At 46.1% G+C, this 26,079-nt stretch overlaps 1 pseudogene; it reads left to right on the forward strand.

Annotated features, from left to right (window-relative positions):
* Positions 1-26,079, forward strand: part of LOC135575104 (WASH complex subunit 5-like) — a 78,399-nt pseudogene that overhangs the window by 23,139 nt on the left and 29,181 nt on the right.

Raw genomic sequence — 26,079 nt, forward strand, 5'->3', positions numbered from 1 at the left:
CTTTATCTAATCAGCTGTTCTGTCTCCTCACCATGCTTTATCTAATCAGCTGTTCTGTCTCCTCACCATGCTTTATCTAATCAGCTGTTCTGTCTCCTCACCATGCTTTATCTAATCAGCTGTTCTGTCTCCTCACCATGCTTTATCTAATCAGCTGTTCTGTCTCCTCACCATGCTTTATCTAATCAGCTGTTCTGTCTCCTCACCATGCTTTATCTAATCAGCTGTTCTGTCTCCTCACCATGCTTTATCTAGTCAGCTGTTCTGTCTCTGTCTCCTCACCATGCTTTATCTAGTCAGCTGTTCTGTCTCTGTCTCCTCACCATGCTTTATCTAGTCAGCTGTTCTGTCTCTGTCTCCTCACCATGCTTTATCTAATCAGCTGTTCTGTCTCCTCACCATGCTTTATCTAGTCAGCTGTTCTGTCTCTGTCTCCTCACCATGCTTTATCTAATCAGCTGTTCTGTCTCTGTCTCCTCACCATGCTTTATCTAATCAGCTGTTCTGTCTCTGTCTCCTCACCATGCTTTATCTAGTCAGCTGTTCTGTCTCTGTCTCCTCACCATGCTTTATCTAGTCAGCTGTTCTGTCTCTGTCTCCTCACCATGCTTTATCTAATCAGCTGTTCTGTCTCTGTCTCCTCACCATGCTTTATCTAATCAGCTGTTCTGTCTCCTCACCATGCTTTATCTAATCAGCTGTTCTTCTCTCCAGGTATCTGGATGACCTGTATGAAGGAGTTTACATTCAACAGACCCTGGAGACGGTGCTGCTGAATGAGGATGGAAAACAGCTCCTGGTAAAAACAACAACAACATTTATTTACATTTTTATTTTACTCGTCAAGTCAGTTAAGAACAAATTCGTATTTTCAATGACGGTTAACTGCCTTGTTCAGGGGCAGAACGACAGATTTTTTTACCTCGTCAGTTGGGGAGATTCGATCTTGCAACCTTTCGGTTACTAGTCCAACGCTCTAACCACCTGCCTACCCCCTCTAACCACTAGGCTACCCTGCCGCCCCCCTCTAACCACTAGGCTACCCTGCCGCCCCCCTCTAACCACTAGGCTACCCTGCCGCCCCCCTCTAACCACTAGGCTACCCTGCCGCCCCCCTCTAACCACTAGGCTACCCTGCCTCCCCCCTCTAACCACTAGGCTACCCTGCCGCCCCCCTCTAACCACTAGGCTACCCTGCCGCCCCAATCTCTTGTAATTACTTAGATTTTGTAGAAGGGCCCCCGGGGCGGGCGTGTTCCCTGGAAGCTTCGTAGCTCTATGATCAACTTATATACATTTAGGAAAATCGTCCCTGTATGTTTGGCGATGTCCCGAAGGTATGTTAGTCCTACCATGTGCTGTTTGTCTCCTTGTTAACCAGTGTGAGGTCCTGTATGTCCTGAAGGTATGTTAGTCCTACCATGTGCTGTTTGTCTCCTTGTTAACCAGTGTGAGGTCCTGTATGTCCTGAAGGTATGTTAGTCCTACCATGTGCTGTTTGTCTCCTTGTTAACCAGTGTCAGGTCCTGAAGGTATGTTAGTCCTACCATGTGCTGTTTGTCTCCTTGTTAACCAGTGTGAGGCGCTGTATCTCTATGGAGTCATGCTGTTGGTTATTGACCAGAAGATGGAGGGGGAGGTCAGAGAGAGGATGCTGGTGTCCTACTATAGATACAGGTGAGAACTTTGCTGCTGTTTTGGGGGGGGGAAATGGCTTCTACATCCTTTATACATTCCTATAATACTATGATAATATCTATAATACTATGATAATATCTATAATACTGTAATACTATCTATAATACTGTAATACTATCTATAATAATACTATCTATAATACTGTAATACTATCTATAATACTGTAATACTATCTATAATACTATGATAATATCTATAATACTATACTACTCTCTATAATACTATACTACTCTCTATAATACTATACTACTCTCTATAATACTATACTACTCTATAATACTATACTACTATCTATAATACTATACTACTCTCTATAATACTATGATAATATCTATAATACTATACTACTCTCTATAATACTATAATACTCTCTATAATACTATACTACTCTCTATAATACTATAATACTCTCTATAATACTATACTACTCTCTATAATACTATGATAATATCTATAATACTATAATACTCTCTATAATACTATAATACTCTCTATAATACTATACTACTCTCTATAATACTATACTACTCTATAATACTATACTACTCTCTATAATACTATACTACTCTCTATAATACTATAATACTCTTTATAATACTATACTACTCTTTATAATACTATACTACTCTCTATAATACTATACTACTCTCTATAATACTATACTACTCTATAATACTATACTACTCTCTATAATACTATACTACTCTCTATAATACTCTCTATAATACTATACTACTCTCTATAATACTCTCTATAATACTATACTACTCTCTATAATACTCTCTATAATACTATACTACTCTCTATAATACTCTCTATTATACTGTAGTACTCTCTATTATACTGTAGTACTATCTATAATACTATACTACTATCTATTATACTATACTACTATCCATACTACTATACTACTATCTATAATACTATAATACTGTAGTACTATCTATAATACTATACTACTCTCTATAATACTATACTACTCTCTATAATACTATACTACTCTATAATACTATACTACTCTCTATAATACTCTCTATAATACTATACTACTCTCTATAATACTCTCTATAATACTATACTACTCTCTATAATACTCTCTATTATACTGTAGTACTATCTATTATACTATACTACTATCCATACTACTATACTACTATCTATAATACTATAATACTGTAGTACTATCTATAATACTATAATACTCTCTATAATACTATACTACTCTCTATAATACTATACTACTCTCTATAATACTCTCTATTATACTGTAGTACTCTCTATAATACTATACTACTATCTATTATACTATACTACTATCCATACTACTATACTACTATCTATATAATACTATAATACTGTAGTACTATCTATAATACTATACTACTATCTATAATACTATCCTAATATAATACTATCTATAATTGTAATGAAAGAAAAACAACCATTTGATTGGAGCGTGCTACTAGCTATACATGTCCTGTTTGTGTGTCCAGTGCTGCCCGCTCCTCAGCGGACTCCAACCTGGATGACATCTGTAAGCTGCTGCGGAGTACTGGCTACTCCAGCCAATCAGAGCCAAGCGGCCAGCTAACTACCCCGAGAGCTACTTCCAGAGAGTACCTATCAGTTCTACCTTCATCAGCATGGTGATCGGGAGGCTGCGCTCTGATGACATCTATAACCAGGTAAGACTCGAAGAGGGTACCTATCAGTTCTACCTTCATCGGCATGGTGATCGGGAGGCTGCGCTCTGATGACATCTATAACCAGGTAAGACTCGAAGGGAGTACCTATCAGTTCTACCTTCATCGGCATGGTGATCGGGAGGCTGCGCTCTGATGACATCTATAACCAGGTAAGACTCGAAGAGAGTACCTATCAGTTCTACCTTCATCGGCATGGTGATCGGGAGGCTGCGCTCTGACATCTATAACCAGGTAAGACTCGAAGAGGGTACCTATCAGTTCTACCTTCATCAGCATGGTGATCGGGAGGCTGCGCTCTGATGACATCTATAACCAGGTAAGACTCGAAGAGAGTACCTATCAGTTCTACCTTCATCGGCATGGTGATCGGGAGGCTGCGCTCTGACATCTATAACCAGGTAAGACTCGAAGAGAGTACCTATCAGTTCTACCTTCATCGGCATGGTGATCGGGAGGCTGCGCTCTGATGACATCTATAACCAGGTAAGACTCGAAGAGAGTACCTATCAGTTCTACCTTCATCGGCATGGTGATCGGGAGGCTGCGCTCTGACATCTATAACCAGGTAAGACTCGAAGAGGGTACCTATCAGTTCTACCTTCATCGGCATGGTGATCGGGAGGCTGCGCTCTGACATCTATAACCAGGTAAGACTCAAGAGAGTACCTATCAGTTCTACCTTCATCGGCATGGTGATCGGGAGGCTGCGCTCTGATGACATCTATAACCAGGTAAGACTCGAAGAGAGTACCTATCAGTTCTACCTTCATCGGCATGGTGATCGGGAGGCTGCGCTCTGACATCTATAACCAGGTAAGACTCGAAGGAGTACCTATCAGTTCTACCTTCATCGGCATGGTGATCGGGAGGCTGCGCTCTGACATCTATAACCAGGTAAGACTCGAAGAGGTACCTATCAGTTCTACCTTCATCGGCATGGTGATCGGGAGGCTGCGCTCTGACATCTATAACCAGGTAAGACTCGAAGGGAGTACCTATCAGTTCTACCTTCATCGGCATGGTGATCGGGAGGCTGCGCTCTGATGACATCTATAACCAGGTAAGACTCGAAGAGAGTACCTATCAGTTCTACCTTCATCGGCATGGTGATCGGGAGGCTGCGCTCTGACATCTATAACCAGGTAAGACTCGAAGAGAGTACCTATCAGTTCTACCTTCATCGGCATGGTGATCGGGAGGCTGCGCTCTGATGACATCTATAACCAGGTAAGACTCGAAGAGAGTACCTATCAGTTCTACCTTCATCGGCATGGTGATCGGGAGGCTGCGCTCTGACATCTATAACCAGGTAAGACTCGAAGGGAGTACCTATCAGTTCTACCTTCATCGGCATGGTGATCGGGAGGCTGCGCTCTGACATCTATAACCAGGTAAGACTCGAAGAGGGTACCTATCAGTTCTACCTTCATCGGCATGGTGATCGGGAGGCTGCGCTCTGACATCTATAACCAGGTAAGACTCGAAGGGAGTACCTATCAGTTCTACCTTCATCGGCATGGTGATCGGGAGGCTGCGCTCTGATGACATCTATAACCAGGTAAGACTCGAAGAGAGTACCTATCAGTTCTACCTTCATCGGCATGGTGATCGGGAGGCTGCGCTCTGACATCTATAACCAGGTAAGACTCGAAGAGAGTACCTATCAGTTCTACCTTCATCGGCATGGTGATCGGGAGGCTGCGCTCTGATGACATCTATAACCAGGTAAGACTCGAAGAGAGTACCTATCAGTTCTACCTTCATCGGCATGGTGATCGGGAGGCTGCGCTCTGATGACATCTATAACCAGGTAAGACTCGAAGAGAGTACCTATCAGTTCTACCTTCATCGGCATGGTGATCGGGAGGCTGCGCTCTGATGACATCTATAACCAGGTAAGACTCGAAGAGAGTACCTATCAGTTCTACCTTCATCGGCATGGTGATCGGGAGGCTGCGCTCTGATGACATCTATAACCAGGTAAGACTCGAAGAGAGTACCTATCAGTTCTACCTTCATCGGCATGGTGATCGGGAGGCTGCGCTCTGATGACATCTATAACCAGGTAAGACTCGAAGAGAGTACCTATCAGTTCTACCTTCATCGGCATGGTGATCGGAGGCTGCGCTCTGACATCTATAACCAGGTAAGACTCGAAGAGAGTACCTATCAGTTCTACCTTCATCGGCATGGTGATCGGGAGGCTGCGCTCTGACATCTATAACCAGGTAAGACTCGAAGAGAGTACCTATCAGTTCTACCTTCATCGGCATGGTGATCGGGAGGCTGCGCTCTGATGACATCTATAACCAGGTAAGACTCGAAGGGAGTACCTATCAGTTCTACCTTCATCGGCATGGTGATCGGGAGGCTGCGCTCTGACATCTATAACCAGGTAAGACTCGAAGAGAGTACCTATCAGTTCTACCTTCATCGGCATGGTGATCGGGAGGCTGCGCTCTGATGACATCTATAACCAGGTAAGACTCGAAGAGGGTACCGATCAGTTCTACCTTCATCGGCATGGTGATCGGGAGGCTGCGCTCTGACATCTATAACCAGGTAAGACTCGAAGAGAGTACCTATCAGTTCTACCTTCATCGGCATGGTGATCGGGAGGCTGCGCTCTGACATCTATAACCAGGTAAGACTCGAAGAGAGTACCTATCAGTTCTACCTTCATCGGCATGGTGATCGGGAGGCTGCGCTCTGATGACATCTATAACCAGGTAAGACTCGAAGAGATAGATTCCTTGATTTATTATTATTATTATTATTATTATTATTATTATTATTATTGTTATTATTATTGTTATTATTATTATTATTATTGTTATTATTGTTATTATTATTGTTATTATTATTATTATTATTGTTATTATTGTTATTATTATTATTGTTATTATTATTGTTATTATTATTATTATTATTGTTATTGTTATTATTATTATTATTATTATTATTATTGTTATTATTATTGTTATTATTATTGTTATTATTATTATTATTATTGTTATTATTGTTATTATTATTGTTATTATTATTGTTATTATTATTATTATTATTGTTATTATTGTTATTATTATTGTTATTATTATTATTATTATTGTTATTATTATTATTATTATTATTATTATTATTATTATTATTATTATTATTGTTATTATTATTATTATTATTATTATTATTATTATTATTATTATTGTTATTATTATTAGTATTATTATTATTATTATTATTATTATTATCATTATTATTATTATTATTATTATTATTATTATTGTTTTTAAACCATTTGTTTTCTTACCTTTTTAAAAGGAGTTACTCGTGTCATACTAACCCACTGTTCTCCTAGTTAGTAATGTAAACACCCCATTGGTTCCCTTTTATTTGATTTATTTGACCTTTTATTTAACTTGGCAAGTCAGTTAAGAACAAATTCTTATTTACAATGACAGCCCTAGGAACAGTGGGTTAACTGCCTTGTTCAGAGGCAGAACAACAGATTTGTACCTCGTCAGCTCGGGGATTTGAACTTGCAACCTTTCACTAGGCTACCCTGCCACCCCAGGGTAGCCTAGTGGTTAGTATCCTTGAACTGAATGACATTTCTTACACACTCACTAATGCTACAATATTACGTTGTCTTGAATGTTTTATTCAATCTATTTGTATGTTATGATCATGTAATCTTCTGATTCTCAGATCCATGTTTCGTCCTGTCTCTAAAGCTGTCCTGTGTCTCTAAAGCCGTCCTGTGTCTCTAAAGCCGTCCTGTGTCTCCTAAAGCTGTCCTGTGTCTCTAAAGCTGTCCTGTGTCTCTAAAGCTGTCCTGTGTCTCTAAAGCTGTCCTGTGTCTCTAAAGCTGTCCTCTGTCTCTAAAGCCGTCCTCTGTCTCTAAAGCCGTCCTGTGTCTCTAAAGCCGTCCTGTGTCTCTAAAGCTGTCCTGTGTCTCTAAAGCTGTCCTGTGTCTTCTAAAGCTGTCCTGTGTCTCCCCCAGGTGTCTGCGTACCCTCTGCCTGAGCACCGCAGCACAGCGTTGGCTAACCAGGCTGCCATGCTGTATGTCTGTCTCTACTTCATTCCCTCCATACTTCAGACTCAACAGGCCAAGATGAGGGAGATAGTGGACAAGTACTTCCCTGATAACTGGGTGAGAGACTGGATCTAAACTCTACTTCCCTGATAACTGGGTGAGAGACTGACTCTACTTCCCTGATAACTGGGGTGAGAGACTGGATCTAAACTCTACTTCCCTGATAACTGGGTGAGAGACTGACTCTACTTCCCTGATAACTGGGTGAGAGACTGACTCTACTTCCCTGATAACTGGGTGAGAGACTGACTCTACTTCCCTGATAACTGGGTGAGAAACTGGATCTAAACTCTACTTCCCTGATAACTGGGTGAGAGACTGGATCTAAACTCTACTTCCCTGATAACTGGGTGAGAGACTGGATCTAAACTCTACTTCCCTGATAACTGGGTGAGAGACTGACTCTACTTCCCTGATAACTGGGTGAGAGACTGGATCTAAACTCTACTTCCCTGATAACTGGGTGAGAGACTGGATCTAAACTCTACTTCCCTGATAACTGGGTGAGAGACTGGATCTAAACTCTACTTCCCTGATAACTGGGTGAGAGACTGGATCTAAACTCTACTTCCCTGATAACTGGGTGAGAGACTGGATCTAAACTCTACTTCCCTGATAACTGGGTGAGAAACTGGATCTAAACTCTACTTCCCTGATAACTGGGTGAGAGACTGGATCTAAACTCTACTTCCCTGATAACTGGGTGAGAGACTGACTCTACTTCCCTGATAACTGGGTGAGAGACTGACTCTACTTCCCTGATAACTGGGTGAGAGACTGACTCTACTTCCCTGATAACTGGGTGAGAGACTGACTCTACTTCCCTGATAACTGGGTGAGAGACTGGATCTAAACTCTACTTCCCTGATAACTGGGTGAGAGACTGACTCTACTTCCCTGATAACTGGGTGAGAGACTGACTCTACTTCCCTGATAACTGGGGTGAGAGACTGACTCTACTTCCCTGATAACTGGGTGAGAGACTGTATCTAAACTCTACTTCCCTGATAACTGGGTGAGAGACTGACTCTACTTCCCTGATAACTGGGGTGAGAGACTGACTCTACTTCCCTGATAACTGGGTGAGAGACTGGATCTAAACTCTACTTCCCTGATAACTGGGTGAGAGACTGGATCTACTTCCCTGATAACTGGGTGAGAGACTGGATCTAAACTCTACTTCCCTGATAACTGGGTGAGAGACTGACTCTACTTCCCTGATAACTGGGTGAGAGACTGTATCTAAGCTCTACTTCCCTGATAACTGGGTGAGAGACTGGATCTACTTCCCTGATAACTGGGTGAGAGACTGACTCTACTTCCCTGATAACTGGGAGAGAGACTGACTCTACTTCCCTGATAACTGGGAGAGAGACTGACTCTACTTCCCTGATAACTGGGTGAGAGACTGTATCTAAGCTCTACTTCCCTGATAAGTGGGTGAGAGACTGACTCTACTTCCCTGATAACTGGGTGAGAGACTCTCTACTTCCCTGATAACTGGGTGAGAGACTGACTCTACTTCCCTGATAACTGGGGTGAGAGACTGACTCTACTTCCCTGATAACTGGGTGAGAGACTGTATCTAAGCTCTACTTCCCTGAATACTGGGAATAACATTTAGAGTACTTGTTGATCTTGATGCGGTATATTTCCCTCGGCCTCCAGCCGTTACGCTCGTTTCAAGCATTGCCAATTTCTCCCGCTGCAGGTCATCAGTGTCTACATGGGAATCACTGTGAATCTGGTGGAGGCCTGGGAACCGTATAAAGCTGCCAAGATCGCCCTCAACTACACCCTGGACTCAGCCAATATCAGAGAGCAGGTACGGAGGCCAACGGGCTATACTGACAAAACGTCTACTAACGTGAAATGGTTTTCACTCGGTTTCCCATCAGGCCTTGCTACGGACGTGACTCTGCCATCATATCCTTCACAAGTTGTTGTGGAAAATGTGTGAAGGTTCGAGGGACTGCTTATGACCCCCCCCCCCCCCCCCATGCCATGTTATAACACCCTATAACCAACCGTACGCCAACCCTCCTCTAGGCCAGTCGTTATTTAGTCAGCATGGAGGGCCTGCTTATGAACCCCCCCCCCCATGCCATGTTATAACACCCTATAACCAACCGTACGCCAACCCTCCTCTAGGCCAGTCGTTATTTAGTCAGCATGGAGGGTCTGCTTATGACCCCCCCCCCCCCCATGCCATGTTATAACACCCTATAACCAACCGTACGTCAACCCTCCTCTAGGCCAGTCGTTATTCAGTCAGCATGGAGGGCCTGCTTATGACCCCCTCCCCCTGCCATGTTATAACACCCTATAACCAACCGTACGTCAACCCTCCTCTAGGCCAGTCATTATTCAGTCAGCATGGAGGGCCTGCTTATGACCCCCCTGCCATGTTATAACACCCTATAACCAACCCTCTAGGCCAGTCGTTACTCAGTCAGCATGGAGGGCCTGCTTATGACCCCCCATGCCATGTTATAACACCCTATAACCAACCGTACGTCAACCCTCCTCTAGGCCAGTCGTTATTTAGTCAGCATGGAGGGCCTGCTTATGACCCCCCACTGCCATGTTATAACACCCTATAACCAACCGTACGCCAACCCTCCTCTAGGCCAGTCGTTATTCAGTCAGCATGGAGGGCCTGCTTATGACCCCCTGCCATGTTATAACACCCTATAACCAACCGTACTTCAACCCTCCTCTAGGCCAGTCGTTATTCAGTCAGCATGGAGGGCCTGCTTATGACCCCCCCTGCCATGTTATAACACCCTATAACCAACCAACCCTCCTCTAGGCCAGTCGTTATTCAGTCAGCATGGAGGGCCTGCTTATGACCCCCCCCTGCCATGTTATAACACCCTATAACCAACCGTACGTCAACCCTCCTCTAGGCCAGTCGTTATTCAGTCAGCATGGAGGGCCTGCTTATGACCCCCATGCCATGTTATAACACCCTATAACCAACCCTCCTCTAGGCCAGTCGTTATTCAGTCAGCATGGAGGGCCTGCATGTTATGACCCCCCATGCCATGTTATAACACCCTATAACCAACCGTACGTCAACCCTCCTCTAGGCCAGTCGTTATTCAGTCAGCATGGAGGGTCTGCTTATGAACCCCCCCCCCCCCCCATGCCATGTTATAACACCTGTTATAACACCCTATAACCAACCGTACGCCAACCCTCCTCTAGGCCAGTCGTTATTTAGTCAGCATGGAGGGCCTGCTTATGACCCCCCACTGCCATGTTATAACACCCTATAACCAACCGTACTCCAACCCTCCTCTAGGCCAGTCGTTATTCAGTCAGCATGGAGGGCCTGAGGCCACAGATCCAGCAGCTGCTGAAGGAAGGGTTCCTGAGGGAGGAGATCGTCCTGGATAACGTCCCTAAGCTGCTCAACTGTCTCCGGGACTGTAACGTTTCCATACGCTGGCTGATGCTACACACTGCAGACTCCGGTAGGGCCTTTCTGTTGACGTCTAGGTCCATGCATCAAATGGGCTTACTACTGATTTATGGAAGCATTAATAAAGGCTTTATGGAGGGTTCAGGAAGCATCCATGAAGGGTTCAGGAAGCATCCATGAAGGGTTCAGGAAGCATCCATAAAGGGTTCAGGAAGCATCCATAAAGGGTTCATGAAGCATCCATGAAGGGTTCAGGAAGCATCCATAAAGGCCTTAAGGGTTCACGAAGGATTAATAAAGGCTTTATGAAGGGTTCAGGAAGCATCTATAAAGGGTTCAGTTCAGGAAGCATCTATAAAGGGTTCAGGAAGCATCCATAAAGTCCTTAAGGGTTCAGGAGGCATCCATAAAGGGTTCAGGAAGCATCCATAAAGGCCTTAAGGGTTCAGGAGGCATCCATAAAGGGTTCAGGAAGCATCCATAAAGGCCTTAAGGGTTCAGGAGGCATCCATAAAGGGTTCAGGAAGCATCCATAAAGGCCTTAAGGGTTCATGAAGCATCCATAAAGGGTTCAGGAAGCATCCATAAAGGCATTAGAAAGGGTTCAGGAAGAATCCATAAAGTGTTCATGAAGCTTCCATAAAGGCCTTAAGGGTTCAGGAGGCATCCATAAAGGCCTTATAAAGGGTTCAGGAAGCATCCATAAAGGCCTTATAAAGGGTTCAGGAAGCATCCATAAAGGCCTTATAAAGGGTTCAGGAAGAATCCATAAAGGGTTCATGAAGCATCCATAAAGGCCTTATAAAGGGTTCATGAAGCTTCCATATTCCTTATGAAGGGTTCATGAAGCCTTTTAATTTAGTTTGTTTAAAGTGGGAATGAGAACTAGTATCAAAACTATGCAGGGCAGAACCTCCAGTAGCATCATATCAGACAGAACCTCCAGTAGCATCATATCAGACAGAACCTCCAGTAGAATCGTGTCGGGCTGAACCTCTGGTGTAATCGTGTCGGGCTGAACCTCTGGGTGTAATCGTGTCGGGCTGAACCTCGGGTGTAATCGTGTCGGGCTGAACCTCGGGTGTAATCGTGTCGGGCTGAACCTCGGGTGTAATCGTGTCGGGCTGAACCTCGGGTGTAATCGTGTCGGGCTGAACCTCGGGTGTAATCGTGTCGGGCTGAACCTCGGGTGTAATCGTGTCGGGCTGAACCTCGGGTGTAATCGTGTCGGGCTGAACCTCGGGTGTAATCGTGTCGGGCTGAACCTCGGGTGTAATCGTGTCGGGTGTCGGGCTGAACCTCGGGTGTAATCGTGTCGGGCTGAACCTCGGGTGTAATCGTGTCGGGCTGAACCTCTGGTGTAATCGTGTCGGGCTGAACCTCGGGTGTAATCGTGTCGGGCTGAACCTCGGGTGTAATCGTGTCGGGCTGAACCTCGGGTGTAATCGTGTCGGGCTGAACCTCGGGTGTAATCGTGTCGGGCTGAACCTCGGGTGTAATCGTGTCGGGCTGAACCTCGGGTGTAATCGTGTCGGGCTGAACCTCGGGTGTAATCGTGTCGGGCTGAACCTCGGGTGTAATCACGCCGGGCTGAACCTCGGGTGTAATCACGCCAGGCGACGCTATATCACGCCAGGCGCTCCTATATCACGCCAGGCGATCCTATATCACGCCAGGCGATCCTATATCACGCCAGGCGCTCCTATATCACGCCAGGCGATCCTATATCACGCCAGGCGCTCCTATATCACGCCAGGCGATCCTATATCACGCCAGGCGATCCTATATCACGCCAGGCGCTCCTATATCACGCCAGGCGCTCCTATATCACGCCAGGCGCTCCTATATCACGCCAGGCGATCCTATATCACGCCAGGCGATCCTATATCACGCCAGGCGATCCTATATCACGCCAGGCGCTCCTATATCACGCCAGGCGCTCCTATATCACGCCAGGCGCTCCTATATCACGCCAGGCGCTCCTATATCACGCCAGGTGCTCCTATATCACGCCAGGTGCTCTTAGTCACGCCAGGCGGCGCTGTGTCACGCCAGGCGGCGCTGTGTCACGCCAGGTGCTCCTATATCACGCCAGGTGCTCCTATGTCACACCAGGCGCTCCTATATCACACCAGGCGGTACTATATTCCTAAACTGTGTTGTCTTTTCTTCTTGCAGCCTATGATCCCAACAACAAGCGTCTGCGCCAGATCAAAGACCAGGTGATCAACGACTCCAAGTACAACCCCAAGATCCTGTTCCAGGTCCTCCTAGACACCGCCCAGTTTGAGTTCACCCTCAAAGAGGTGAGTCTGAACCGCATCATATATGGTTTGATGCCAAGTCAAGTTGTAATTACACAATTAAAAAAACAAACACATGTTGGGTCTCTGAATATAAATGGTGAATTCACCATCTGTGTCGTCGTCGTCGCCCCCCCCCTGACGTGTCGGGTCTCTGAATATAAATGGTGAATTCACCATCTGTGTGTCCCCCCCCCTGACGTGTCGGGTCTCTGAATATAAATGGTGAATTCACCATCTGTGTCCCCCCCCTGACGTATCGGGTCTCTGAATATAAATGGTGAATTCACCATCTGTGTCCCCCCTGACGTATCGGGTCTCTGAATATAAATGGTGAATTCACCATCTGTGCCCCCCCTCCCTGACGTATCGGGTCTCTGAATATAAATGGTGAATTCACCATCTGTGCCCCCCCCCTGAATCGGTCTCTGAATATAAATGGTATTTTCCCCTCTCAGATGTTCAAGAAGATGCTGTCAGAGAAGCAGCTGAAATGGGAGAGTTATAGAGCTGAGGGATCTGAGAGGATGACCGAGCTGGCTGAGGTCTTCTCTGGGGTCAAGCCTCTAACCAGAGTGAGAAGAAGAATGGTGAGATGGATGATACAGCGGAACTAGCTACCACAGCGAGCATCGACATTAAAACACACATAATTACCACAGCTGGTAGTTCGACATTAAAACACACATAATTACCACAGCTGGAAACACACATAATTACCACAGCTGGTTCGACATTAAAACACACATAATTACCACAGCTGTAGTTAGTTCTGGACATTAAAACACATAATTACCACAGCTGGTAGTTCGACATTAAAACACATAATTACCACAGCTGGTAGTTCGACATCGAAACACATAATTACCACAGCTGGTAGTTCGACATCGAAACACACATAATTACCACAGCTGGTAGTTCGACATCGAAACACACATAATTACCACAGCTGGTAGTTCGACATTAAAACACACATAATTACCACAGCTGTGTGTACACTGACTGGACAAAGCATTAGGAACACCTGCTCTTTCCATGATAGACTGACCAGGTGAATCCAGGTGAAAGTTATGAAGCATTGGAGTCAACATGGTCCACCACCCAATCGGTGGGAAGCATTGGAGTCAACATGGTCCACCACCCAATCGGAGGGAAGCATTGGAGTCAACATGGTCCACCACCCAATCGGAGGGAAGCATTGGAGTCAACATGGTCCACCACCCAATCGGAGGGAAGCATTGGAGTCAACATGGTCCACCACCCAATCGGAGGGAAGCATTGGAGTCAACATGGTCCAACATCCCATTTGAATGCCTTTGACACCTTGTGGAGTCCACGACCCGGCAAACTGAGGCTGTTCTGAGGGGAAAAGGGGGTGCAACTCAATATTAGGAAGGTGTTCCTAATGTTTTGTGTAGTCAGTGTACATGCTCTTAAAAGCTTGTGGCTCACTGTACCATACTTATTCCTGTTGCAGGCTCACTGTACCGTACTTATTCCTGTTGCAGGCTCACTGTACCATACTTATTCCTGTTGCAGGCTCACTGTCCCATACTTATTCCTGTTGCAGGCTCACTGTACCATGCCTATTCCTGTTGCAGGTTCACTGTACCATACTTATTCCTGTTGCAGGCTCACTGTACCATACTTATTCCTGTTGCAGGTTCACTGTACCATACTTATTCCTGTTGCAGGCTCACCGTACCATGCCTATTCCTGTTGCAGGTTCACTGTACCATACTTATTCCTGTTGCAATAGTGAAAGCTGATCTCACTATGCCATACTTCCATTCTAAACGCGCTAGATGTTGATGTGTGTTGTTGACGCGGTTGTTGTTGTGTTGGACAGAGAACCTGCAGGCATGGTTCAGGGAGTACCGTACTTATTCCTGTTGCAGGCTCACTGTACCGTACTTATTCCTGTTGCAGGCTCACTGTACCATGCCTATTCCTGTTGCAGGTTCACTGTACCTTATTCCTGTTACTTATTCCTGTTGCAGGCTCACTGTACCATACTTATTCCTGTTGCAGGCTCACTGTCCCATACTTATTCCTGTTGCAGGCTCACTGTACCATGCCTATTCCTGTTGCAGGTTCACTGTACCATACTTATTCCTGTTGCAGGCTCACTGTACTGTACTTATTCCTGTTGCAGGCTCACTGTACCATACTTATTCCTATTGATGGCTCACTGTACCATACTTATTCCTGTTGATGGCTCACTGTACCATACTTATTCCTGTTGCAGGCTCACTGTACCGTACTTATTCCTATTGATGGCTCACTGTACCATACTTATTCCTGTTGCAGGCTCACTGTACCGTACTTATTCCTGTTGATGGCTCACTGTACCATACTTATTCCTGTTGCAATAGTGAAAGCTGATCTCACTATGCCATACTTCCTCCCATTCCTCCCATGTTGTTGACGTGGTTGTTGTTGTGTTGGACAGAGAACCTGCAGGCATGGTTCAGGGAGATCTCGAAGCAGATCGAGTCTCTGAACTACGAGGACTCCACCGCGGCAGGCAGGAAGACCGTTCAGCTGATACAGGCCCTCGTAGAGGTGAGGCTGGGAAATTCACCGCAAACAACAACGACTAGAACGTGAACAAGAGTACAGTTATTTTATCTCTGGGTTACACTCTTAGTGACCGTTACATGGTAACACTCTTAGTGACCGTTACATGGTAACACTCTTAGTGACCGTGACATGGTAACACCCTTAGTGACCGTTACATGGTAACACTCTTAGTGACCGTGACATGGTAACACCCTTAGTGACCGTTACATGGTAACACTCTTAGTGACCGTTACATGGTAACACTCTTAGTGACCGTTACATGGTAACACTCTTAGTGACCGTTACATGGTAACACTCTTAGTGACCGTTACATGGTAACACTCTTAGTGACCGTTACATGGTAACACTCTTAGTGACCGTTACATGGTAACACTCTTAGTGACGTTGTTACATGGTAACACTCTTAGTTGCATGGTAACACTCTTAGTGACCGTGACATGGTAACACCCTTAGTGACCGTTACATGGTAACACCCTTAGTGACGTTACATGGTAACGCTCTTAGTGACATGACATGATCATTATATAACATGGTAACACTCTTAGTGACCGTTACATGGTAACACTCTTAGTGACCGTTACATGGTAACACTCTTAGTGACCGTTACATGGTAACACTCTTAGTGAACATGGTAACACTCTTAGTGACCGTTACATGGTAACACTCTTAGTGACCGTTACATGGTAACACTCTTAGTGACCGTTACATGGTCATTATGTTACACAGTGATTACATGGTAACACTCTTAGTGACCGTTACATGGTCATTATGTTGACCGTTACACACTCTTAGTGATTGACATGGTAACACTCTTAGTGACCATTACATGGTCATTATGTTAGTGATTACATGGTAACACTCTTAGTGACCATTACATGGTCATTATGTTACACAGTGATTACATGGTAACACTCTTAGTGACCATTACATGGTCATTATGTTACAGTGATTACATGGTAACACTCTTAGTGACCATTACATGGTCATTATGTTACACAGTGATTACATGGTAACGCTCTTAGTGACCGTTACATGGTCATTATGTTTATGATTACATGGTAACACTCTTAGTGACCGTTACATGGTCATTTATGTTACACAGTGATTACATGGTAACACTCTTAGTGACCATTACATGGTGGTACAGTGATTACATGGTAACACTCTTAGTGACCATTACATGGTCATTATGTTACACAGTGATTACATGGTAACACTCTTAGTGACCGTTACATGGTCACACTGATTACATGGTAACGCTCTTAGTGACCGTTACATGGTCATTATGTTACACAGTGATTACATGGTAACGCTCTTAGTGACCGTTACATGGTCATTATGTTACACAGTGATTACATGGTAACACTCTTAGTGACCGTTACATGGTCATTATGTTACACAGTGATTACATGGTAACGCTCTTAGTGACCGTTACATGGTCATTATGTTACACAGTGATTACATTACGCTCTTAGTAACCGTTACATGGTCATTATGTTAGTGATTACATGGTAACACTCTTAGTGACCGTTACATGGTCATTATGTTACACAGTGATTACATGGTAACGCTCTTAGTGACCATTACATGGTCATTACACAGTGATTACATGGTAACGCTCTTTAGTGACCGTTACATGGTCATTATGTTACACAGTGATTACAAGCTCTTAGTGACCGTTACATGGTCATTATGTTACACAGTGATTACATGGTAACACTCTTAGTGACCGTTACATGGTCATTATGTTACACAGTGATTACATGGTAACGCTCTTAGTGACCGTTACATGGTCATTATGTTACACAGTGATTACATGGTAACGCTCTTAGTGACCGTTACATGGTCATTATGTTACACAGTGATTACATGGTAACACTCTTAGTGACCGTTACATGGTCATTATGTTACACAGTGATTACATTACGCTCATGGTTACATGGTCATTATGTTACACAGTGATTACATGGTAACGCTCTTAGTGACCATTACATGGTCATTATGTTACACAGTGATTACATGGTAACGCTCTTTGGTCATTTATGTTACAGCTCAGTGATTACACATGGTAACGCTCTTAGTGACCGTTACATGGTCATTATGTTACACAGTGATTACATGGTAACGCTCTTAGTGTCACCGTAACACTCTTGATACATGGTCATTATGTTACACAGTGATTACATGGTAACGCTCTTAGTGACCGTTACATTATCATTATATTACATGGTAACACTCTTAGTGACCGTTATATGGTAACACTCTTAGTGACCGTTACATGGTCATTATGTTACACAGTGATTACATGGTAACACTCTTAGTGACCGTTATATGGTAACACTCTTAGTGACCGTTACATGGTCATTATGTTACACAGTGATTACATGGTAACGCTCTTAGTGACCGTTACATGGTCATTATGTTACATGGTAACACTCTTAGTGACCATTACATTATCATTATATTACATGGTAACGCTCTTAGACATTTGTATCCCTTCGATTTGATATACAATGATGCTGCTTTGTCCAAAAATATGTTGTAACTTTTCAGTGAAAAGCTAAACTTTTCTCATGTTCATTCTAACAGCCGAGTGGATAAGAGACTTGGAAGTGTGGAAACAGGAGACTATATAAACCCTGACTTCCTGTCCTCTCCTTACCTATGAACCCTGATTTCCTGTCCTCTCCTTACCAATAAACCCTGACTTCCTCTTCTCTCCTTACCTATAAACCCTGACTTCCTGTCCTCTCCTTACCTATATAGCGAGACTTCCTCTCCTTACCAATAAACCCTGACTTCCTGTCCTCTCCTTACCTATGAACCCTGACTTCCTGTCCTCTCCTTACCTATGAACCCTGATTTCCTGTCCTCTCCTTACCAATAAACCCTGACTTCCTGTCCTCTTCTTACCTATAAACCCTGACTTCCTGTCACTCTGCACCTGTGCTCAGGTTCAAGAGTTCCACCAGTTGGAGTCCAACCTGCAGGTGTGTCAGTTCCTGGCTGACACCAGGAAGTTCCTTCACCAGATGATCAGGACTATCAACATCAAGGAGGAGGTTCAGATAGTAGGAGACCTGTCACCATGCAGATAGTAGGGGTTATGTATGGTCCTGATCACCATGCAGATGTCCTCGCATGGCAGATCATAGACAGGTAGGGGTTATGTATGGGTTATGAATGGTCCTGATCACCATGCAGATAGTAGGAGACCTGTCCTACGCATGGCAGATCATAGACAGGTAGGGGTTATGATAGGTCCTGATCACCATGCAGATAGTAGGAGACCTGTCCTACGCATGGCAGATCATAGACAGGTAGGGGTTATGATAGGTCCTGATCACCATGCAGATAGTAGGAGACCTGTCCTACGCATGGCAGATCATATACAGGTAGGGGTTATGATGAATGGTCCTGATCACCATGCAGATAGTAGGAGACCTAACGCATGGCAGATCATAAGACAGGTAGGGGTAGGGGTTATGATAGGTCCTGATCACCATGCAGATAGGCGACCTGTCCTATGCATGGCAGATCATAGACAGGTAGGGGTTATGTATGGGTTATGTAGGGGTTATGAATGGTCCTGATCACCATGCAGATAGTAGGAGACCTGTCCTACGCATGGCAGATCATAGACAGGTAGGGGTTATGTATGGGCTATGAATGGTCCTGATCACCATGCAGATAAGAGACCTGTTCTAAGCATGGCAGATCATAGACAGGTAGGGGTTATGTATGGGTTATGTAGGGGTTATGTATGGTCCTGATCACCATGCAGATAGGAGACCTGTCCTATGCATGGCAGATCATAGACAGGTACACAAGGTCTCTCTTGCAAATATGATCTCAGTGAGACTAACCTGGTCAAATAAGAACCCAGTGAGACTAACCTGGTCAAATAAGAACCCAGGGAGACTAACCTGGTCAAATAAGAACCCAGTGAGACTAACCTGGTCAAATAAGAACCCAGGGAGACTAACCTGGTCAAATAAGAACCCAGGGAGACTAACCTGGTCAAATAAGAACCCAGGGAGACTAACCTGGTCAAATAAGAACCCAGGAGACTAACCTGGTCAAATAAGAACCCAGGAGACTAACCTGGTCAAATAAGAACCCAGGAGACTAACCTGGTCAAATAAGAACCCAGGAGACTAACCTGGTCAAATAAGAACCCAGGGAGACTAACCTGGTCAAATAACAACCCAGTGAGACTAACCCAGTAAGTCTAACCTGGTCAAATAAGAACCCAGTCAGACTAACCTGGTCAAATAAGAACCCAGTGAGACTAACCTGGTCAAATAAGAACCCAGTGAGACTAACCTGGTCAAATAAGAACCCAGGGAGACTAACCTGGTCAAATAACAACCCAGTGAGACTAACCCAGTAAGTCTAACCTGGTCAAATAAGAACAGTGAGTCAGACTAACCTGGTCAAATAAAGAACCCAGGAGACTAACCTGGTCAAATAAGAACCCAGTGAGACTAACCTGGTCAAATAAGAACCCAGGGAGACTAACCTGGTCAAATAAGAACAGGGAGACTAACCTGGTCAAATAAGAACCCAGGAGACTAACCTGGTCAAATAACAAACAGTGAGACCCAGTAAGTCTAACCTGGTCAAATAAGAACCCAGTCAGACTAACCTGGTCAAATAAGAACCCAGTGAGACTAACCTGGTCAAATAAGAACCCAGTGAGACTAACCTGGTCAAATAAGAACCCAGGGAGACTAACCTGGTCAAATAAGAACCCAGGGAGACTAACCTGGTCAAATAAGAACCCAGGGAGACTAACCTGGTCAAATAAGAACCCAGGGAGACTAACCTGGTCAAATAAGAACCCAGGGAGACTAACCTGGTCAAATAAGAACCCAGGGAGACTAACCTGGTCAAATAAGAACCCAGGGAGACTAACCTGGTCAAATAACAACCCAGTGAGACTAACCCAGTAAGTCTAACCTGGTCAAATAAGAACCCAGTCAGACTAACCTGGTCAAATAAGAACCCAGTGAGACTAACCTGGTCAAATAAGAACCCAGGGAGACTAACCTGGTCATATACGAACCCAGTCAGACTAACCTGGTCAAATAAGAACCCAATGAGACTAACCTGGTCATATAAGAACCCAGTGAGACAAACCTGGTCAAATAAGAAATATATAAATTTGCCATTTTGAATGTTTTTCTCTGGTTGTTTTCCCAGCTTCACGTCCATCATGCAGGAGAGTATCAGAGTGAACCCATCCATGGTGACCAAACTACGAGCAACCTTCCTAAAGGTCAACCATTCACTACTCGGACAAACAGTACATTTCGTAGAGTACACAGGTTCATCCTCTAAACAAGGAAAAAGGGTATTTCCTGTTTGAAAACATGCGGTCTGTAAGCGTGTTGTTACTGATCCATGTTTCCAGTTGGCGTCTGCGTTGGACCTCCCTCTGCTGCGTATCAACCAGGCCAACAGTCCAGATCTGCTCAGTGTTTCTCAGTTCTACTCCGGGGAACTGGTGACCTACGTCAGAAAGGTATGGTCCCAGAGCACCTAGTCTCTACTCTCTACCCCAGCCCCTAGTCTCTACTCTCTCCCCAGCCCCTAGTCTCTACTCTCTACCCCCAGCCCCTAGTCTCTACTCTCTACCCCAGCCCCTAGTCTCTACTCTCTATCCCTAGCCCCCTAGTCTCTACTCTCTACCCCCAGCCCCTAGTCTCTACTCTCTCCCTAGCCCCTAGTCTCTACTCTCTACCCCAGCCCCTAGTCTCTGCTCTCTACCCCTAGTCTCTACTCTCTACCCCCCAGCCCCTAGTCTCTACCCCCAGCCCCTAGTCTCTACTCTCTACCCCCAGTCCCTAGTCTCTACTCTCTACCCCCAGCCCCTAGTCTCTACTCTCTACCCATAGTCTCTACTCTCTACCCCAGCCCCCTAGTCTCTACTCTCTACCCCCAGCCCCTAGTCTCTACTCTCTGCCCCTAGTCTCTAGTCTCTACTCTCTGCCCCTAGTCTCTACTCTCTACCCCCAGCTCCTAGTCTCTACTCTCTAGTCCCCCAGCTCCTAGTCTCTACTCTCTACCCATAGTCTCTACTCTCTACCCCCAGCCCCTAGTCTCTACTCTCTACCCCCAGCCCCTAGTCTCTACTCTCTACCCCCTGCCCCTAGTCTCTACTCTCTACCCCAGCTCCTAGTCTCTACTCTCTACCCCCAGTCCCTAGTCTCTACTCTCTACCCCCAGTCCTAGTCTCTGCTCTCTCTGCCCCAGCCCCTAGTCTCTACTCTCTACCCCAGTCCCCTAGTCTCTACTCTCTACCCCCAGTCCCTAGTCTCTACTCTCTACCCCCAGCCCCTAGTCTCTACTCTCTGCCCCTAGTCTCTACTCCTCTACCCCCCAGCCCCTAGTCTCTACTCTCTACCCCAAGCCTCTGGTCTCTACTCTCTACCCCCAGCCCCTAGTCTCTACCCCAGCCCCTAGTCTCTACTCTCTACCCCCAGCCCCTAGTCTCTACCCCAAGCCCCCTAGTCTCTACTCTCTACTCCCAGCCCCTAGTCTCTACTCTCTACCCCCAGCCCCTAGTCTCTACTCTCTACCCCCAGCCCCTAGTCTCTACCCCCAGCCCCCCTAGTCTCTACCCCCAGCCCCTAGTCTCTACTCTCTACCCCAGCCCCTAGTCTCTACTCTCTACCCCCAGCCCCTAGTCTCTACCCCCAGCCCCCTAGTCTCTACTCTCTACCCCCAGCCCCTAGTCTCTACTCTCTGCCCCCCAGTCCCCTAGTCTGTACTCTCTGCCCCCCCAGCCCCTAGTCTCTACTCTCTGCAGCCCATAGTCTCTACTCTCTGCCCCCAGCCCCTAGTCTCGACTCTCTACCCCCAGCCCCTAGTCTCTACTCTCTACCCCCAGCCCCTAGTCTCTACTCTCTACCCCCAGCCCCTAGTCTCTACTCTCTGCCCCCTGCCCCTAGTCTCTACTCTCTACCCCCAGCTCCTAGTCTCTACTCACCCCCAGCCCTAGTCTCTACTCTCTAGCCCCCATAGTCTCTCTCTACCCCCAGCCCCCTAGTCTCTACTCGACCCCAGCCCCCTAGTCTCTACTCTCTACCCCCAGCCCCTAGTCTCTACTCTCTACCCCCAGCCCCCTAGTCTCTACTCTCTGCCCCTAGTCTCTACGCTCTCTGCCCCCAGCCCCTAGTCTACTCTCTACCCCCAGTCCCCTAGTCTCTACTCTCTACCCCCTGCCCCTAGTCTCTACTCTCTACCCCCAGCTCCTAGTCTCTACTCTCTACCCCCAGTCCCCTAGTCTCTACTCTCTACCCCCAGTCCCCTAGTCTCTACTCTCTGCCCCCCAGCCCCTAGTCTCTGCTCTCTCCCAGCCCCCCAGTCCCCTAGTCTCTGCCCCCAGCCCCTAGTCTCTACTCTCCACCCCCTGCCCCTAGTCTCTACTCTCACCCCCCCAGCTCCTAGTCTCTACTCTCTACCCCAGTCCCTAGTCTCTACTCTCTACCCCCAGTCCCCTAGTCTCTACTCTCTACCCCCAGTCCCTAGTCTCTACTCTCTACCCCAGTCCCCTAGTCTCTACTCTCTGCCCCCAGCCCCTAGTCTCTACCCCAACCCCTAGTCTCTACCACCAGCCCCCTAGTCTCTACCCCCAGCCCCCTAGTCTCTACTCTCTACCCCAAGCCTCTGTTCTCTACTCTCTACCCCCAGCCCCCTAGTCTCTACCCCCAGCCCCTAGTCTCTAGTCTCTACCCCCAGCCCCTAGTCTCTACTCTCTACTCCCAGCCCCTAGTCTCTACTCTCTACTCCCAGCCCCTAGTCTCTACTCTCTACTCCCAGCCCTAGTCTCTACTCTCTACTCCCAGCCCCCTAGTCTCTACTCTCTACCCCCAGCCCCTAGTCTCTACCCCAGCCCCTAGTCTCTACTCTCTACTCCCAGCCCCCTAGTCTCTACTCTCTACCCCAGTTTCCCCTCCACTAGTATCTACTCTCTACCCCCAGCCCCCTAGTCTCTAGGTGTTGTCTCTCTACTCCCAGCCCCCTAGTCTCTACTCTCCCCATCCCCCTGAGAGCATGTCTACTCTCTACCCCCAGCCCCTAGTCTCTGTCTCTCTACCCCAGCCCCTAGTCTCTCTCTCTACCCCCAGCCCCTAGTCTCTACTCTCTACCCCCAGTCCCTACCCCCAGTCCCTGCTCTGACCCCTTACTCCCTAACCCAACCATCTACAGATCATCCCTGAGAGCATGTTGTTTCCTCTACTCTCCACTAGGTGTTGTTTCCTCTACTCTCCACTAGGTGTTGTCTCCTCTACTCTCCACTAGGTGTTACAGATCCTCCCTGAGAGCATGTTGTTTCCTCTACTCTCCACTAGGTGTTGTCTCCTCTACTCTCCACTAGGTGTTGTCTCCTCTACTCTCCACTAGGTGTTGTCTCCTCTACTCTCCATTAGGTGTTGTCTCCTCTACTCTCCACTAGGTGTTGTTTCCTCTACTCTCCACTAGGTGTTACAGATCCTCCCTGAGAGCATGTTGTTTCCTCTACTCTCCACTAGGTGTTGTCTCCTCTACTCTCCACTAGGTGTTGTTTCCTCTACTCTCCACTAGGTGTTGTTTCCTCTACTCTCCACTAGGTGTTGTTTCCTCTACTCTCCACTAGGTGTTGTCTCCTCTACTCTCCACTAGGTGTTGTCTCCTCTACTCTCCACTAGGTGTTGTCTCCTCTACTCTCCACTAGGTGTTGTCTCCTCTACTCTCCACTAGGTGTTGTCTCCTCTACTCTCCACTAGTTGTTCTCTCCTCTACTCTCCACTAGGTGTTACAGATCCTCCCTGAGAGCATGTTGTCTCCTCTACTCTCCACTAGGTGTTGTCTCCTCTACTCTCCACTAGGTGTTACAGATCCTCCCTGAGAGCATGTTGTCTCCTCTACTCTCCACTAGGTGTTGTCTCCTCTACTCTCCACTAGGTGTTACAGATCCTCCCGGAGAGCATGTTGTCTCCTCTACTCTCCACTAGGTGTTGTCTCCTCTACTCTCCACTAGGTGTTACAGATCCTCCCTGAGAGCATGTTGTCTCCTCTACTCTCCACTAGGTGTTGTCTCCTCTACTCTCCACTAGGTGTTACAGATCCTCCCTGAGAGCATGTTGTCTCCTCTACTCTCCACTAGGTGTTACAGATCCTCCCGGAGAGCATGTTGTCTCCTCTACTCTCCACTAGGTGTTGTCTCCTCTACTCTCCACTAGGTGTTACAGATCATCCCGGAGAGCATGTTGTCTCCTCTACTCTCCACTAGGTGTTGTCTCCTCTACTCTCCACTAGGTGTTACAGATCATCCCGGAGAGCATGTTGTCTCCTCTACTCTCCACTAGGTGTTACAGATCCTCCCTGAGAGCATGTTGTCTCCTCTACTCTCCACTAGGTGTTGTCTCCTCTACTCTCCACTAGGTGTTGTCTCCTCTACTCTCCACTAGGTGTTGTCTCCTCTACTCTCCACTAGGTGTTACAGATCATCCCGGAGAGCATGTTCACCTCCTTGGTTAAGATCATCAAGCTGCAGACCCATGCCATCATGGAGGTTCCCACCAGACTGGACAAGGACAAGCTGAAGGACTACGCCCAGCTGGGGGCTCGCTACGAGGTCAGAGGTCATTTTAGAGACGGCTTATGGTCTTATGGAAGAGCATGGCGCCTAGCGATGGCAAAGGTTGTGGGTTCGATTCCCGCTGGGTTCTCCCAATAGAAAAATGTATGCACACATGACTGTTAGTGTCTTTGTATAAAAGTATCTGCTAAATGGCAGATGTAGTGACTATAACTTGGACCTATAGTAGTGACTATAACTAGGACCTATAGTAGTGACTATAACTAGGACCTATAGTAGTGACTATAACTAGGACCTATAGTAGTGACTATAACTAGGACCTATAGTAGTGACTATAACTAGGACCTATAGTAGTGACTAGGACCTATAGTAGTGACTATAACTAGGACCTATAGTAGTGACTATAACTTGGACCTATAGTAGTGACTATAACTAGGACCTATAGTAGTGACTATAACTAGGACCTATAGTAGTGACTATAACTAGGACCTATAGTAGTGACTAGGACCTATAGTAGTGACTAGGACCTATAGTAGTGACTAGGACCTATAGTAGTGACTATAACTTGGACCTATAGTAGTGACTATAACTAGGACCTATAGTAGTGACTATAACTAGGACCTATAGTAGTGACTAGGACCTATAGTAGTGACTAGGACCTATAGTAGTGACTAGGA

The sequence above is a fragment of the Oncorhynchus nerka genome, linkage group LG14, assembly GCF_034236695.1.
Source record: "Oncorhynchus nerka isolate Pitt River linkage group LG14, Oner_Uvic_2.0, whole genome shotgun sequence".
NCBI lineage: Eukaryota > Metazoa > Chordata > Actinopteri > Salmoniformes > Salmonidae > Oncorhynchus > Oncorhynchus nerka.